Raw genomic sequence first — 17,883 nt, 5'->3', positions numbered from 1 at the left:
TGTTGTGGTTATTTTTAATATAGACAGCTACATGAGTTTATATTAAGAAATAGCGCACTGGATCCTCCTGATAGTTTACAAGTATTCAACGTGGTATCTACAATTTTGAAATAATGCTTTCTTGGATCGGTTATTATGCAAAGTAGCATATGCAACGTTTTTAATACAAATAATATAATTTTTGATGTTTTTCTTTGTTCCCAAGTTTGCCTTTGCAAACGTTTCAATAGAAGCCGAAAGCGCTTTGACTATTCTCTTTTTTTAATAATGCGTTTTCAGTGTTAGTTGTCCGTTTGCTTTACGATGACATTGATACTAAGAAAGTAGAGTATAACTTTGAAATTTGAGAACGAAATAAAATGTTGAAGATTTTTTGCGGCTGTATTGTGTTTATCTGGAGTAGTCTTTGGAAAAGTTTTCTCACCAATATTGACGAGACTGAGTTTCGTGGTTATTTGAATTGTTTCTCAACCTTTCAATGAAAACTTATTTTGCAATAATAGTTTTAAAATAAGCAATAGTAACATTAGCCAACGATAAGAAGATCACTATTGATGAAATGAGAAGGAAATAAATCATTAATAATATGATCAGCGACGATTAGTTTATTTTCAGCGTTAACGGGTACAACGAGCATAAAACTCTCTCTCTCTCTCTCTCTCTCTCTCTCTCTCTCTCTCTCTATATATATATATATATATATATATATATATATATATATATATATATATATAAAGAGACGAAAGTGAAACACAAACAGCTGGATAAATGAAAAGCTCAAGTCAACAGAGCATATAGTAAATTACTGTCTGCCTGAAAAGAAAATATATTTCGCTAATGTAATCGGTAACGTATATCAAAGACTATCCCTTTCGTTTAAGAGAGTAAATTATTTCATGCATATCACAAGGTTTCGAAGGAACAAAACGTAATCTCTTTCACAGTGACAAGAACAAAACAAGGACTGTTTTAATTGCTGTTGATTATTACAACCTCGAATATATACACGAAAATAATCAAAGATGAAATAATTGTAAATGGTAACTGTGACGAAATTATTTACTTTGAATGCGTTTAACACGGCCCAACAGTTAGAGTCACTCCGACAACTACCCAATATATATTTCCAAAAAGTAGCAGACAATAACCATTGAACTATGAAAGAAAGTAACGAATTTGATAGAGTCTGCAGGTTGTTTTTACTCAGATAATAGCATTACATCTTCCGTGACTGAATTATTAACAAATAATGAACCTAATGGCTATTCATGCTGGCTTGTGTCTTTACAAAGTTAATACAGTGTTACATCGTCACTTTGTTTCAGACACTGTCTATGACAATTTCACACACTTCCAGAGGGACTACAGATAACAGACGAAGCAGACAAGTACACAGATGAGGATGGAAACGTAAGGAATTTCCATTGTCTGCAGAGTTATTAAAGAAGATCCATATGACTCTTTAAGCAATGATGCAACACAAACAGAAAAGACACAATTGATGTAGCAAGTAAAAAATGTATATATCAAGGAGAGTCGAATCTCATATCTATACATTCCTGGCTGATGAAAACATATAAAAGGTTTTAGAAGGCGAAGAATAGTTCAAACAGAGACTATACAAACCCTAACATTAAAATAGGAAAACGCAGACGATTTGCCTAACGTTAGGCGATGTTTACTACCAGTGGAATTGAGGATCAGCTCTGAGATATATACCTAGGAAAGTGTCATGGAGAAAATTAAACATGCATGGAAGCGTGTGGCATACAACCGTTCTATTTGGGAACGTTACGGACGGAAATACTATAATGATCGTGAATAGGTCAACAACAACTGTGATGTGAAATATTGCACTGATAAAATAGACCAATGAAGAAAACAATGAGAAAAATGTACTGATTTGAAAAACAAAATTTCAAGAACAAACATATATATTCAAAACAGAAGCAGATAGCAAAAAGCTCTAGTTATGTGGTATCATCGATATAGTGAACACAGAACTAGAGTCTTTTAAAACTAAAATTAACAAATGACCCCTGCATACATTCGTACCATTGATAAAATTAATTCTAAAAACAGGCAGTGAAGACAAAAGCCGACTGAACATAGAAATAGACAGAAAGACTATTGAATTGCGATTTAGAACAAAGACATGCATCAACCCCATTTAACTCAGCAGCAAGGTTTCAGTTGTATGGTGGTCTACTAGAGCAGCAGAGGGGGCGAATCCGACATTTTGTCCAATCGTTATTTTGCTTAATTATTACTTTCTGCACTCAACGATCTAGTGTCGTCAGCGCCTGGTAAAAAAAAAACGACGACGTCGTTGGGGGATCGTCCAATCGTCATTTGGTTTAATTAACACCTTCTGCGCGTCGATCCCCAGCGTCGTCAGCATCCAGTAAGCACATCGACGACCGCGTCGATGTCATTGCCCCCTCTGCTGCTAAGAAGTTATTTACAATGATCTTACAAACAGAGTGATCACTAACTCCTCCTCCTGTAGATCAATTAGGTTATTTGACTGATCGGTGAGTTTAAAATTAATTCTCGTTAAAAACCGATCATGGCATCGCATATAGACCGGATTAATCGGATTCTCAACGATTAAAAATCCCGGAGGGGCTGTTGGTGAAAATGAATAAAGGATATATCCCTGTTGAGCTTGATTTGATTGATTGGTATCTACCTGGTAACTCCCTTCGATAACATCACACACTAGATTGATTGCTATCACCGATGCGATATTTACGTTGTATGGAGCAATATGCATACCATCATCCCCGTTATCGTGTCTGAGGATATAAGTTGATGGACTGAGAAAATCATTAAGAGACTTTCTTAGTTCTGGCGCGTTGTATCCTGGAAACTTGAAATCGGGTAAATCGGCTTCTGTGATATTATACCCGGTTAGGAATTTTTGTTTATTATCATCGCTGCTATCGGATATTGTCTTAACGATTCGCTCATTAATATATTCCATGTCTGATATAAGTTGATTTAACACCTCAACGTGTTTTCGTGCTTTTGTTTTCCGTAGCTGTTCTAGTTGTGATTGGTAATTACGATTAATCTCGGCAAACGCACCAGTGATATCATCTAAACGAACTGTGACCTTGGCTGACAATTCAGGAGTTTTCTTATACGGAAAAAACCATTGCATGGTATTCCTGTCTTGAAATATAAACTCGCTGGGTAATAACGTGTTTCTTATAATAGACAAATCATTCAGATAACTGGGATTAATCTCATGATACGATTGCACATTTGTGTGCAAATCCGCGGGTGGATTCTTAGGCCATCCTAGTATGGTTCTTATTGAACTGTTATAAATATCAACCATATACCCCGGTGTGCTTATTTCAATCGTCGATGATAACGTCGGTTCATGAACCGTAATAGCGATTTTTGATTCCTTTCCTGTGATCGATTTTATTCTGCGTTGAAATTCTTTATTGATTTGCTCTATTTGGTATGACCCAGTTAGTATTGTAACCTCCTCCCAGTCTGGGGTCCCATCGGGTTTATTTTTCCGTGCAAAAACCAGCGAGTTATTAGGTTGTTGTCCGTTAAATGCGTCCGCTCGAATATTAGGCCAACTGTGATATACTCGCAATTTTGCCAGCGCTATTTCCTTCACTGGAACCGGCGACGGGAAGTTCACACTGAATTCGGGTTTCGTTGACGTTATTGATATCATATTTGTTTGTACCGGAGTGGTGTTCTCCGCGATCCGCTGAAGTAATTGAAACCCTTCGGGGTTCAGCGACATTATTATTATTTGTTGTCTTTAGTGTCTAATTTCAACAACCAGGTGGTTCCGGCTTCCAGTTGAAAATCCTCGATTTTTGACATCGCGGAGCTATACAACTGGACCATCGTGGAGAATTCAACATCGGATACGAACAAATTATCAATTGACAACGAGATCAACCCGGATAATTTCGAGTACGCGTCGGATACTATTTGATGTTTTACTGTATACTCGTTGAGTTTTTTCTGAAAACACGATGATATCTTCCTAGTGATTGCGTTGGCGACTCCAGCAACTGTTGTCATCGCGGAGACAGCGATTGGAACAGCGATCGGGGCTATCGTGGTCACCGTGGATAAAATAACACCGGTACCGGCCACTATACCCGACACCGAGTACACGACCGCGTCGATGGCGGTTATTTTTCGGCGGTATTTTTTTATTTTTGCACGGTATTGTTCGGAAAGCGTTTTCAAGTTCGCGGAGAATTCTTTTGCGGTATCGAATCGATATTGATGTGACGTCGGTGATACCTCTGATTCAATTTCCTTGGTGGTCATTTTTATTTTAAAAGAACTAGTGTTTTTAATTACTTAGATTCGCTACAAATTCCACATACCATGTAATGTTTGCCCCGGCTAGATTTCTATCAACGGCATAAATTGTAAACTTTTCAGTTGCGTTCTTGTCTATAATTGTTGATATTGTATTGTTAAACCCGGATGAACTCGACGATAATATATTAAACTGCATCATTGAAATCAGTGTCAATCGATAAATACCCTTAACAGTTGCGGTGATATTTACTGTATTCTGTGTAGGAGTCCAATCGAATGATCCATGCCGAATTGTGTATACTGTGTTGATGATGTTCTCATGAGGGATTTTTATTTTTTCAAATTGCTCTGCTACTCTCGGTAGCCCGTCTTTAATCGCTTCAACATCAGTTCTGATTATTCCTACTTCCTGCCAATGCGCGTCTATATTATTCTTGTTCGCAGCAACATTAGTTTTGATTGTTTCTATTTCCCGTGTATTCTCGGTCATACTTTTTTTGTTTGCTGCAACATCAAGTTTGATTGTTCCTATTTCATATGTATGCACGTCTATACCTTTTTTGTTCGCTGCAACATCAGTTTTGATTAATCCTATTCCCCGCCAATACGCGTCTATATTTTTTTTGTTCGCTTCAATATCAGTTTTGATTGTTCCTATTTCCTGTGTATGCGTGTCCATATTATTTATGATCGTTGTAACATCAGTTTTGATTGTTTCTATTTTCCGTCCATGCGAGTCTACATTATTTATGATCGTTGCAACATTAGCGCCGATTATTTCTATTTCCCGTTCATGCGCGTCTACACTCCTTTTGTTTGTTGCAACATCAGTTTTGATTGTTTTTATTTCCTGTCCATACGCAGTGATATCATTTATAGTTATTGTAATCTCATCCGGCTTGGTATTTTTTTTACCAAAGAATTTATCAAAGTTGTCATCGATCCTGTTAACATTTTTTCGCAACGGGGGTAAATTGGCCGACATCTCCATAAGATCCGAAATAGCATTTTTTATTTTTACAAGATTTGGTTCGTCTGCCGTCGTGGATCCCCGAAAAAATCTTTCGACAATGTGTTGCACATCGTCGAAATGCGTTAGCGTCAACACGATCCGTTCTTCATATAATTTAATTTCACTACGTAAACCCTTTAACGAATTTGACATGGTTATATAATTGTCGCCAAGTGTACTTATTTTTCCATTTATCGTCAAGATGGATTCACCCGGTTTGATTCGTCCGTCGCTGGTATACAGCGCGATAGTGTCCTCGGCGGCATCGCGCTGTCGTATTAAAACATCATCCAGTGACACATTACTGGATTTCAATTTACCCTGGCGGTCTTGAAATACAACTATTTCATCTGAGTCAACACTGGTTAAATTCAACGTATCAGCGATTTCATCCTCAATTAGTTTTTTTATGTCATCGGTGGCGGGCGTTTCCGTGGGCTTTTTCAGCGCCGAAACCGGTCGTCCCCAAATATCAATCATTATTATTGTAAATGTTATTCTCTAAAATCCGTTGAGCTTCTACGACTCCACTAGTGTATTCGTTTACAACCACATGAGGTGGTTTTCGCGATGATGAAATCGCCGCAAGTACGTTTAATACCTCGCGGCCACATATCGGTGGGTCACTTAATTGCTGTGTTGGCAGCGTGGAATAAAAACCCCGGGCTGAACACGCCCGGGCTGAACACGCCCGGATATACCGCATAAACTCTTTCGGCGGAGCTAACCCGTATGAATCAAAATAGACGATCGCACGCGGATCAATCGCGTATGCAACCCAATGAGTTCCCGCTCCGGAGGACCCATCGAGGTTAATTATGCCGGTTTCAATATTCCTTGGTGCCGCCGGTAATTGATCCCTCATAAAAACACCTCTGAAGTTTTTTATCGCTAGCGCGTTTGCGGCGTCTATTAAATCAAAATTAGACATGGGAGTCATTAAACGGTTCCCGGTAGTCTTAGACCCTTTCCCGAGTACCATGAATACGGGGTTCCCGGTAGTCTTAGACCCTTTCCGGCCACGGGTCGTTTTTTTTTGTAGCCTTTCCCGGTTGCCTTCTTCAATGCCATCCCCGCCGCGGTACCAACGGCTCCTAACGCCGCCGCCTTAGCCACTGCTGGTGCGGCCGCGGCAATCAATGCCGGAATCGCAGCTAACAGCGGAAATATCCCACCGGTCTTTTCCATGTTTTTAATTGCTGCGGCTGAAAAATCTATTTGAACACCCTTTTTATTCTTCATCGCATCATTGAAATGTTTTATTTGACGCGCCGTCAACGATATCTTATGATTACCACCCGCCATCTGTGACGGCTTCAGCGTTATTGTGATCCCGCATTGTTTAGCCGACTTTGATCGTAATTTCTTGACTTGACCATCAGTCAACTCTACATTGACGACACTATACGACATTTTATTGTAAACGCGTTTTGTGCTTTCAATTACATGTTTTCCACTGGCGCATCAACGATTCTCATTCGTCCACCAACACCTTCTAGCAGCATTGATTTATCGCTGAGAATGACAGCGACCGCTCTGTAATTAACACCAGCTGGGGCTATACGAGCTCGGAAGTGTATATCAACGACGGATTGTCTCGTTAAATCAAGATGTTCCAACGAAAAGTAATAAATCGGATACAGGTTTTTAAAATCAAGTTGTGATATTTGCAAACCAGTGTCGACGTTTTGATCACGACCCATATATGACAGCAATCGATGATACACACGTGCGACATGGTTGTCACCGTAATTAAGCTGTATATCCTCGGATGGTTCCTGTTGTCCGTTTATTCTCAGCGAAACCTCCATGACTCCTAATCGATCAAATATCATATGGCTGCGTTCTTGATTACCCAATCGTTCCCTATTCTGTAGCGCTATGAATATATGACGCGGGGCTGAAACACCCTGTTTTGATGCTAGGTGCCATGTAAACGTATCGGCGACGTTATCCTCTTTAGCATCAGTTGTTACCGCTAGCCAACTCAACAACGATTTCCCTCCCTGTTCCATAAATGCTAACAATCGTGCTTCCGTGGTAACTGACGGAGTCAGCACCGGCATCCACAATGCCATTTTAGTTAAAATGACTTTACCGGCAGCGACGCCAGCAGCATGCCATATTGCATTGTTATCATCGCCCCTTCGCGTCAGCGCGATTGTATGCTTAGCCCCATAGACAACTTTTCTAACATTTCTGCAGAATCCAAATATGTGATGGAGTGGAATCGCGCATGAAAACTTTCGGCGTGGTCCTTGCAACATTCCTATTCGTGTTGCAAACCCTAGATTAAAATTATCGTTAGTACTTTTTATGATATTGAACTCAGCACCCGGTCTTGTTCTGCGGTCTGGGTTGGCTGCTTCAGCTTGATTAGGAACTGAAGTATCTCTTTCCACCAGCACGTTAATGTACTGAATATGATCAGCGTTATCGGTGGAGTCCTTTGCGAACATTATAGATGGGCCCGCCGATCTTGTATAATCATCCGAGTATCTCGCCAACCCAATTATCGTCGTTGCAACATCAACCTCGCGTTCTATTGATTCAATTTCTCGCCCGTCAATAAGATATCTGGCGCTCTCAAATAACGCCATGATACCGTTGTTGACGAAGCCAACTCGAACACGATGGTCATCTGCGTATGGTGCATTATCGGCGGCATTTGTCACGAGTTCTCCCTCAATTTCGATAAACGCTTCACACGGCAGAAAGTATTTACTGGTATCTTGGACCTGAAGTTCAATTCGCGATCGTAGGTCAGGTTGCGCTGCATAATAAGAATAATATTGATAATCACGGACAGAATCATCCCTGCGCACTGGGGCGTCCATATCAAACGCGGGGTCAGCGGTACGCGCAAACATTCTATTATTTATCATGTTGATGTTTTCAATTGCGATTTTTTCGTCGTAAATTCTTTGAATTTAAACCACTCCCCGCTATCGCGTTCATGAGCGCGTTGGTTGCCGCATCGGCGGATGGCGAAGTCGTCGCCAACGACTCTAATTTTTCTTCCACGGCGTTATTTATTACTTTACTGACATTTGCAGGCATCACTGTCGTTGATGGCATTACCGGTGGTTTCTGTTTTTTTCTCCTGAATTTCACCAATGACATTAGTTTGTCCCGCGCGGCTGAAAACGCCCTTCCGGCTGAAAACGCCCTTCCGGCAACATCTCCAATGGCACTAATACCCTTATCACGAATAACATCAATAGCCTTCATTCCTAATTGTTTGGCTAACGGCGCTACTTTTGGAGCCATTCTTGTAAATAACCCCGCAATGGTGCTACCGAGACCATCTCCATAGTACGCGCGGTAAACAGGCAATCGCGAGTTTACCACGTAGACGAGTACTGGTTTATCATGGTTGTAGTGTATGATCATCCTTATTAAAAACACCAGTTTTCCAATTAATCATCCACGAGTTCGTCTATGAGCGTTCGATATACATTAATGTCCATAATACCGCCTGCAAATAACCGCTTGCAAATATCAGCGGCCTCATTGATTATTTCCGTAGAGTTATTTCCGGCTCGTTTTCCTCCGATTAGTACTTCCAGCCGTGATATATCACTGAGAACACTATTAGGGCAGGTAACGCCGTAGGATTCTTTACCAACAGGGTATCCTTTTCCTTTTTTTGGTGTTCTACTCTTAACTTTCTCGAGGAATTTATCGTAATCGGGATCACCACGATGTGGTAATGCTTCTCTATGTTTACTCGCTAAATACACTATTCTTGCCCAGTTCTCCGTCGAGGTTATTTTTTTCTTGTAACCTTCATTGATATACTCATCTCGAATGCTCTTAGTTGATGTTGTAGCAACAAAATTAACTAATTCTTCATCGTCGTCGATGTCTCTAATTTGATCTATTGCGGACTTTTTAAGAACATTACGGGGTATATTTCCCTCTTTCTTTTTTTCTTTCGATGTTTCTTCGGGTGTTTCTTCGGGTATTTCTTCTTCTGGTTCTTTCGCAGTAGCACCTAATTCTTCCTCGTCGGCCATTGTAACATAAGGGTCTTGTGGTTCCGTTATAGCGAGTGGTGGTGGCCTCCGTGTTGTAGCAGCCGCTATTTTTGCAGGGAGTGTTTCTAAAGACCTTTTTGTTTGTTTTGTCTCTGCCGCTATCTTTTCAAGCGCACCAAGAACGGGTACAGTTGCCGCCGTAACATCCTTAGTCGCTTTAGTTACCGGGGCAAATAACTGTTCACTTCCAACAGCAAAATCAGTTTGCATTTGTTGTCGCGTTTGAAGTTTCTCTCTCACTCTGTCTCGTAACGGTATAAACTTTTTAAGCGCTGCTAGCCGCTCTCTGGCTAGCCGAGTAGTAAGTGATTCACCTACCATTATTGTAAATTGATCCGCAATTTTCTAATTTTCCGCCGAGTGTACCATCGGGGGCTCCACGGAGTTTTCGTCTATAATCCTTCTAATGTTTTTGATCTTACTAGAAATCTCCCGGCGTCGTTCATAAACACGTCCGAGTTTTTTTCGTATTATTTCAACGGCAGTAAATAGTCCAATGAATGCATTTGCGTCATTGTGGTACAAGTTTTCATTGATCGTATGTTGTAATCGTTTTATAAAAAAGTACTCGCGGGCCAGGGTAAAACGCCCCCGTTTCGACTGTTCGTTAATAATCTCATAATCGGATAATATTTTTTCACTGTCGAGACCATCAGATAATTCAATTCCTTGATTTTTTAATTTTGAAATCTCGGCTAATATATTATTGATGTCTTCGATATTCATTATTCTTATAAAACATCTTATTTCTAATATCAAAAATTTTAATAAAATTTAAGTTAAAATTTAATAAAATTATTGGGGGTCATTTTTGACCCCGTTTTTTGTATGGACAGTACAATGCCGTAAATCTCCACTCGAGTGTTGTGGCAGATTACAGGCATACATGGACAGTACAATGCCGTAAATCTCCACTCGAGTGTTGTGGCAGATTACAGGCATATACATATACTTAATTAAGGACATTCACATCTTGGAACCCCAAAGCATACATCTCCGGGAGGGAGGCCTAGGGTGACAAACGTCATCGTAGACCGCCCAGAAGATATGCTTGGGGGACATCACTACATGTACTTAATTAAGGATGAAATGATTGATGGATGATGGGACGGCACAAGACAGCACAAACATAAAACGGCGGGGCGGAACTCTACGGCCAATTCAACCAATCAAAAGCAACCCAATTAAATTAACCCGGTTGCATGATTGTGAACAAAAGACAACCACACGCCCGGGTCAAGAGCGTGGGTTAGTTTTGATTAGTTGAATTGGCTTTCGAAAGCCCCAGGCTTATAACGAGTCATCTTATATATAAAGTGACTAATACAGCGGCGTCAGTCACAAGGTGTGTGTTAATTTGAATTCCCTTGAATCGTTAAACCCTTAAATACTTATTAATGGTGTTTCACGGCATTTAAATGAAACCAAATATTTGAATAAAACATTAAAAAAAAGAATACAGCTGTTAGATAATAGCGTGTATTTCATTAGTTTTCATCGTAAAATGATTAATTAATCGCAACATTAATTGGACTTCAAGGGACATAACTCTTGTCATGCGACGCTATCACAAAACGAGTTATCTCCCTTTGATGTTATATATGAAAATCGAATTCTATGACCCGTCTTTTTTGAGATCGCTGTTTGATATATTCGTTCTGCAACAAATTGTATTGAGGCGATACAAATGTCAAAATATTTTCCTGCCTCATTCATGGAGTGAAATATTTTTTCCTCGTAAGTTGTTGTATCAAATGACTTTACGGGTTTTGCTTTCTTTGAGTATTTACCAGTTTGGCCTTTTTTACTATTTTCACTCTGAGAGATGGCTTGCAGATTACACAGTCTGTTATTTTGATAATTAGAATCAATGTGATCAATAACGAGACTATCTTTGATCAATCCGTGGAAACATTCATAGATGATTCTGTGACAGAGATATTTTTTCCCTCCAGCAGTAAACATTAAATACCCGTGATTGTTTTTCCATCCAACCGGCTTCTTCAGTCTGCGGTTTCTAACAATACCGTCGCGAGATGCCTCGTAATTGACGAGCAGGGGGTGCGGCTGAAATTCTTGGTCCATTTGTATAATAATACTACTTGTCTAATTTATTATTTGGTTTAATTATGAATCTTTCAACGTAGTCTTGGGGGGTTTTGATGACGGAGTCAGCGGTGGGGTCAATGACGGCGTTTTTAATTCGTTTGTCATAATAGCGTTTTAGTTCCCTGTATCGCTTTCCGCCACAATTAATACACAACTGGGATTTTCCTCTTACACCGACGTGGCAAACCAAGCACGGTAGGGGGCCAAGAGAACCATTACGAACGCTTTGTAAATGATATCCGCAGAATTCACCTCTACATGATTTATTGCACGGGGTTGTCGACCCAATCATCAACCATTTGCAGTGATTCATTATACTATATTCTTTCATTTAAATACTTGTTTTAATTATATGGATGAGTTCGAGAGATTAGCAGCAATTAAGCCCCGGAAAAATATTAAGTTCAATCTCGATAGAGTCCTCAAGGACACACCAAAAGCGTTAATAAACGATAGAACCCTGTTAAATAAAATACGCGATTGTATCAATGAATTCAAACGTGATGGTGCATCTCATAGTTGGTCAACATTTCGAATTGATGGCGTTGTTGATGCTACCATGAACGACAACCGCGCAGCAACGATAATATCACAACTTGACGGTAAAAGATATTTCTTCAGAGTAAAATTCATTGTCCGGGTGAAATCAGGCGATTGGATCATACGTGATAAATTTGAACCAGTTCTCAGCGACAAGAAAACAGTCATTGTCAGCCGCGACTCCAAGCCGGGGTTGTTAACCGGAATTGACAGACCATACTATGAACAAGCGTATCCTGAAACATCAGTTGTTTATGGAATATACCCGTTAAATAAGAAACCTGATATCGGAAAACTGAAACCGATGAAACAGTCAACGGGGATAAATTGTGTAGCAGAACGAATAATAGAACATTTTACAAATGCATGTCGAGGAAACAAATTGACTGATTTACGACGTAGCAAAATCAACCAGTGGGAACTAACCGTAAAAGAGCGTGGAGCGACCATCAGCGACATAGCGAGATTAGAAACGTCGTTGAGATTTCCAATAACCGTTACAACGATAACCGGTGAAGTATTATACGAATCAAAGTACAAATCAAATGGGGCCCCAATCAAAATTATTGATCATAACGAACACGCATGGACGCCCGCGATCACAATATTTCCACGGGATAGAACAGTAAAGTATATCCCGGGGTGAATTTTTAGGAGAGCACGGTTTTCTCACGGAGAGGAAACTATTTGATGCTATTGCTTGTTTGTGTAAAAATGACCCTGTATCAGTGTGGTTACTTCGCAGCGCTGAAAACGACATGGATACCTTTGATCAGTTTGTAAGACCAAACGGCGAATTATATCGCACTGAAGCATTTCACAACAGGATGAAAAAAACCGCCATGGAATTTGAAGAGCATGATGAACAACTGCTAACAAATTGTTTTACGATTCCATCGGTTGTAGCTCATGTTGCAGCAAGGAAAAATGCGTGGTGACCAACGCGCAAGGAATTTCTACCGGATGTACAATCCAGTTGTTTGGAATACTATCACGGTGGACTATGGAACACTGAATACAACCGCGACGCTATGATTTCGGTTGATATGGTTGCCTGTTATCCAGCGAGTTTTCTCGGGTATGGATCCGCCGCTGAGTATTTCAAACGATTTGGACACCCCAGACATGAAATGACTCGTGTTGCTATTAATGGACCACTGCCTGATTTTGATTTAACCGGATTCGCTCGCATAGTATCATTTGAGTTCGCGGCAGGACTTCATCGCTGTTGCTATATTTGGATCGGTAGACACATGGCTGAAAAGAAGTGGTTGCCAATAGCGCTGCTACGGTATATGATTGATTGTAGCATGCTAGTTTCGTTGATTGTCAGTGACGCGATTATATCATACCGGGCGCAGACTGAAGTCTGGTTACCAGAACCGGAGCGTCTAGATAGCATAATTGACGAGTCCAGAAAAAACATTGATGCCGACGAGGAATATATCATCGAATGGTCCAGGAGGATATTTAACCAACGAAACAGAGAGGCAAAAGATCTCGGTAGAAGAATAATTGGTAAGTTTACACAAGGTGGAAAAAACCACGACTACAAACGATATTGCTCACGGCTGATTATAGATGACGCAGAATATGATTTCGTAATCAAGGACGCAGTGGCAAAAAATAGATACGTGAACTGCAAAACAGCTTTCTTGTCCAATGGAACAAGGTTGGGTACAGTTGTTACCTACAGCGACGGAGACAGCCCGGCGTATCCACATTTGAGGGCGTCTATGCTGGGTTATGCCGCTATCAATTTATTCTCGATGATAAATAGATTCCCCGATACCGCGGTTAGAGTAGCCGTTGATTCGTTTTATGTTGACGTAGCGTATAAGGAAAACGTAGCCGAGTTTACTAGTCCGGACGAGAGTTGGGGTACATGGAGAATTAAAAATGAAATACGACGCGATTATTCCCCGTCAGCAGATGTCACCGTTGAGAACAACTACTTACGCGGTGATAAATTGTCAGAATGGTCTAATGCACCATCGTGTTCTGATCCAATTTGTAGACACAAGACGGTTTATTTAAGCGGCTGTGGCGGGTCAGGAAAGACGACTCGGGCAATTGAATTATTTCGAACGCGGGCAAGTATAATCGTGCTTACACCGACCCATAGACTAGCGCGAGAGATAAAACAACGAAATGTTGACGCCGTTACTTATCACAGCTTTTTTCGATACAGCGGCGGTGAGTGGACTCCTGATCGAATGGGTGAAAAATTTATTCCTGAGGTTATCATCTGGGACGAAATATGTACTGTTTCGTTAGATACTTTACAAATGTTTCTTGAGTGGCTGCTGCGCGCGAATACAGCGGTGATCATGTGTGGCGACCATGGCCAACCACCACCATTTGTCGGCGAGGGTCCACATGAGTGGTTGAGCGGGTTCGTAGACTATTATGAAGAAACCGATACTGATTACCGAGCACTTGATGAACAACTGCGCGAGGTTAAAAAACTAATCAGATTACAGCCGGATAGAGTTCAGTGTGAAATAATCCGCGAGGTGATTCCGGAAACGCCGTTGAATGAATTCTGGGAAACATGGAGACCAAACGATTTGATTGTAGCGAGTAGAAAGATAGTCAGAGACACACTTCAGCGGAAGTTGTTTACGTTGCATAAGGAAAAGTTTCCAACGCGTCCAGTGCCGTTATGTTATAGACCCGCGGACACACGGCGGCAGAACATTGAAGTTGAAATTCCAGCCCCGACAGCGTCGGGGACAAAAAAACAAATTCTCGTGCTGAATGATATTGTGCTCGTTGATATCAGCGTCGTCGAGGACGCGCTACGTGCTGATAAATCCCCGTGGACGCTAGGATACGCAACAACAATACATTCCTCGCAGGGACTAACCATCACGGACACAATTGTTTGGATAGTTGATAATCGCATCGAATGGTCGAATCTAGTCTATCTTGCAGTGTCCAGAGTACGAAGGATAAATCAGCTTCGAAGAATTGTTATTGACGAAGCCACCGACGAAGCCGGCGACAAAGTCACCATCGATGCAAGCGTCATTGATAGAAAACTCTCGGGTTACCGCCAACAGGATAAAAAAAACAGCGGCGTTTTGATATTGATGCCGAATTAATAATCTCGCTACGACAACAACAGAATAATCACTGCGCGAGTTGCAATTGTATAATGAGTTGGCGTTATTCGGATAAAGACACTCGCCAATTTACCGTGGATAGGATCGATAACAGTCTCGGTCATGTCAAAAACAATGTGAGGTTGACCTGTCTTGAGTGCAATAGACGCAACGGCGCTAGTTAAGACCACGTGGGGGCAATTGAGTATCGTTAGGTATCACTTGTAGTTGCTCGCGTGTAAATCCGCGCTGAGGAGCAGTTGAATCCAGTCTATAGATCGGTGGTCTACCAGTTGATCGTGTTATCGTTGATATGTTATGTGTGGTAACACTCCAAATAGGATCAGTAGCTCTTTTTTTACCGCCTTCAAGCTCTCCTGGTTCATACAGATATCTGACAGTGACATCGCCGAGAATCGGCTTGGAAACGCTATCTATTTTTGATCTTCCGGGTATATACTCGTATTTAATCGCGTCGCTGGGCTTCATGTTGATTGCTCGGGTAATCTCGTTATTTAACGCTGCAATTACACCTGGCAACCTTTTAACCCATTCACGAGATCGTTTTTCTTGGATGAATTCCTTCGCGTATTGATATCCAAATAACCGTTCAGCGAGAGTCCGATTGAATCGTTCAACAATTGCCTGATCACGATGTAGCGCAGTATGACCTCGTCGTATCGCGACGCTATGATGTTTCAGCGTTGATAAAACAGCGCCGCGAAATTCACTACCGGGATCAACTTGTAATAGATTTGGCCAGCGCAGAGGGCCTCTTCGATAAATTCTTTCAAACGCAGCGGCTACTTCAGTTGCCGACTTTGTTTTTAACGGCTCCGCTTGTTTGTATCGACTCGCAACATCAACTACGGTTAACGCGTATTTGTAACCGTTGTCATGCGGCAAAAATAGTATATCAGCCTGATGAACTTCATTAGGTACGTTGACATCAAAGCGCGAGAAGTTGATTTGTTTAGGCGGTGGTAGATAGATTTGCCATATAGCCTGTTTGGATAACCAATTAGCCGCAGTGGCCTTTGTTACCTTTGCAGCGCTTGCAAGCTTACCAATTGCGGCCTTCCCCTTCCAGTATCCTCTCGGAGAATAATAGATGGATTTCATGTTGTTATTAATTACCAGCGCCCATCATTAATTTACCTTTCATAGCCGATTTTACCAACCATGAGGCCAATTTTTCTTTGACGGATTTATCAGGAATAGCATTTAATGCGTGAATTAATTTTACATCCGGGATATGACGCTGTTGCAGATCGCTACTTTTGTAAGCAACATCATGAGCATGACACGCCTTATCGATAGCGTTTATTGGATACTCACCGGGTTTGGGCTGATTTTGATCATCGAGTCTAATATCTAATCGTGTTCCGGGGCCACAGTAGTTATATCCTGGGAGGTGTTTTTCTCCTGGATACTTTGCCCACGGTGTTCCGGGGAGTTTTGCCAATTTGGCTGCGATGTCACCTCCTCGCTTTTTTTTAAAACATCTCCGGGTCTAATAGAAATAAATCTAAATTTCTTTGTACCGCATTGTACACACTTGCCAGTAAGCGCCGATCTGTTATTTCTTGTTGTAGCGGTTGTCATATCATTTGTGCCAGTACGTACTCTACACTTCACACAATATAGATCCATAATTTATGTATAGAGATATGAATATAATTGATTTTTCGGCGACTAAAACAAGAGAACCAGTTAAGCATGTTGCAGCGTTACCAAACTCGATCCGGATGATTATCATCGGACCATCTGGATCCGGCAAGACGCAATTGTTACTCAATTTAATAATGAGATGGATGAAGTGGGATAAGTTGTATTTGGTTGCTCCTAGCGTAGATGATCAACGATGCTACGAGGTGTTGAAAGATTTCAACGAGAATGCATCAGCGATCGCTAAAAAAAATGTTATTGAGTTTATTACGGATATCAATGATGCACCGGGTATTGATGATATTGATGGCGACGTCAACAATCTAGTCGTGTACGATGATGTTATGTTAGACAATCAAAAAAACCCAGCTAGGATATTTTCCAGAGGCAGGCATAAAAACACCGACGTGATATATGTCACTCAACGATACACTCAGATTCCAAAAGTAATTAGAGACAACTGTAATATTCTTGCTGTATTCAACGGCGTTGATACACACACGCTACGAAATATTTGGCAGACATGGTGCGGCGGTGACATGGACTTTAATGTTTTTCGAAACTTCTTTAGTCATGCTCAATCGACCCCACATGGATTCGTAACGATAAATTTACATGATCCTCGGACACGATATCGTATCGGACTTGACCAAATATTCGGTTAGTTGTAAATAATTTTCATTGTAAGCAGCAGAGGGGGCAATGACATCGACGCGGTCGTCGATGTGCTTACTGGACGCTGACGACGCTGGGGATCGACGCGCAGAAGGTGTTAATTAAACCAAATGACGATTGGACGATCCCCCAACGACGTCGTCGTTTTTTTTTTACCAGGCGCTGACGACACTAGATCGTTGAGTGCAGAAAGTAATAATTAAGCAAAATAACGATTGGACAAAATGTCGGATTCGCCCCCTCTGCTGCTACTAGTAAGATAAGGAGAGATGGAATATTTGTATTTTAACCCAGTAGTTGATGTCTCAATAGTTTAATTATTTCAGCTTTTCATGTGTGTGAAAAAGTGTTGTTAGTGTTAGTTTTTGTTCATGTTTTTATCTAGTAGTATTAGTAAATGTTTCAGCTTAGAGATGTT

This window comes from Sinohyriopsis cumingii, chromosome 10, assembly GCF_028554795.1.
Source record: "Sinohyriopsis cumingii isolate HCF-2022 chromosome 10, ASM2855479v2, whole genome shotgun sequence".
Lineage (NCBI taxonomy): Eukaryota > Metazoa > Mollusca > Bivalvia > Unionida > Unionidae > Sinohyriopsis > Sinohyriopsis cumingii.
Note: the sequence above shows the minus strand (reverse complement) of the source record.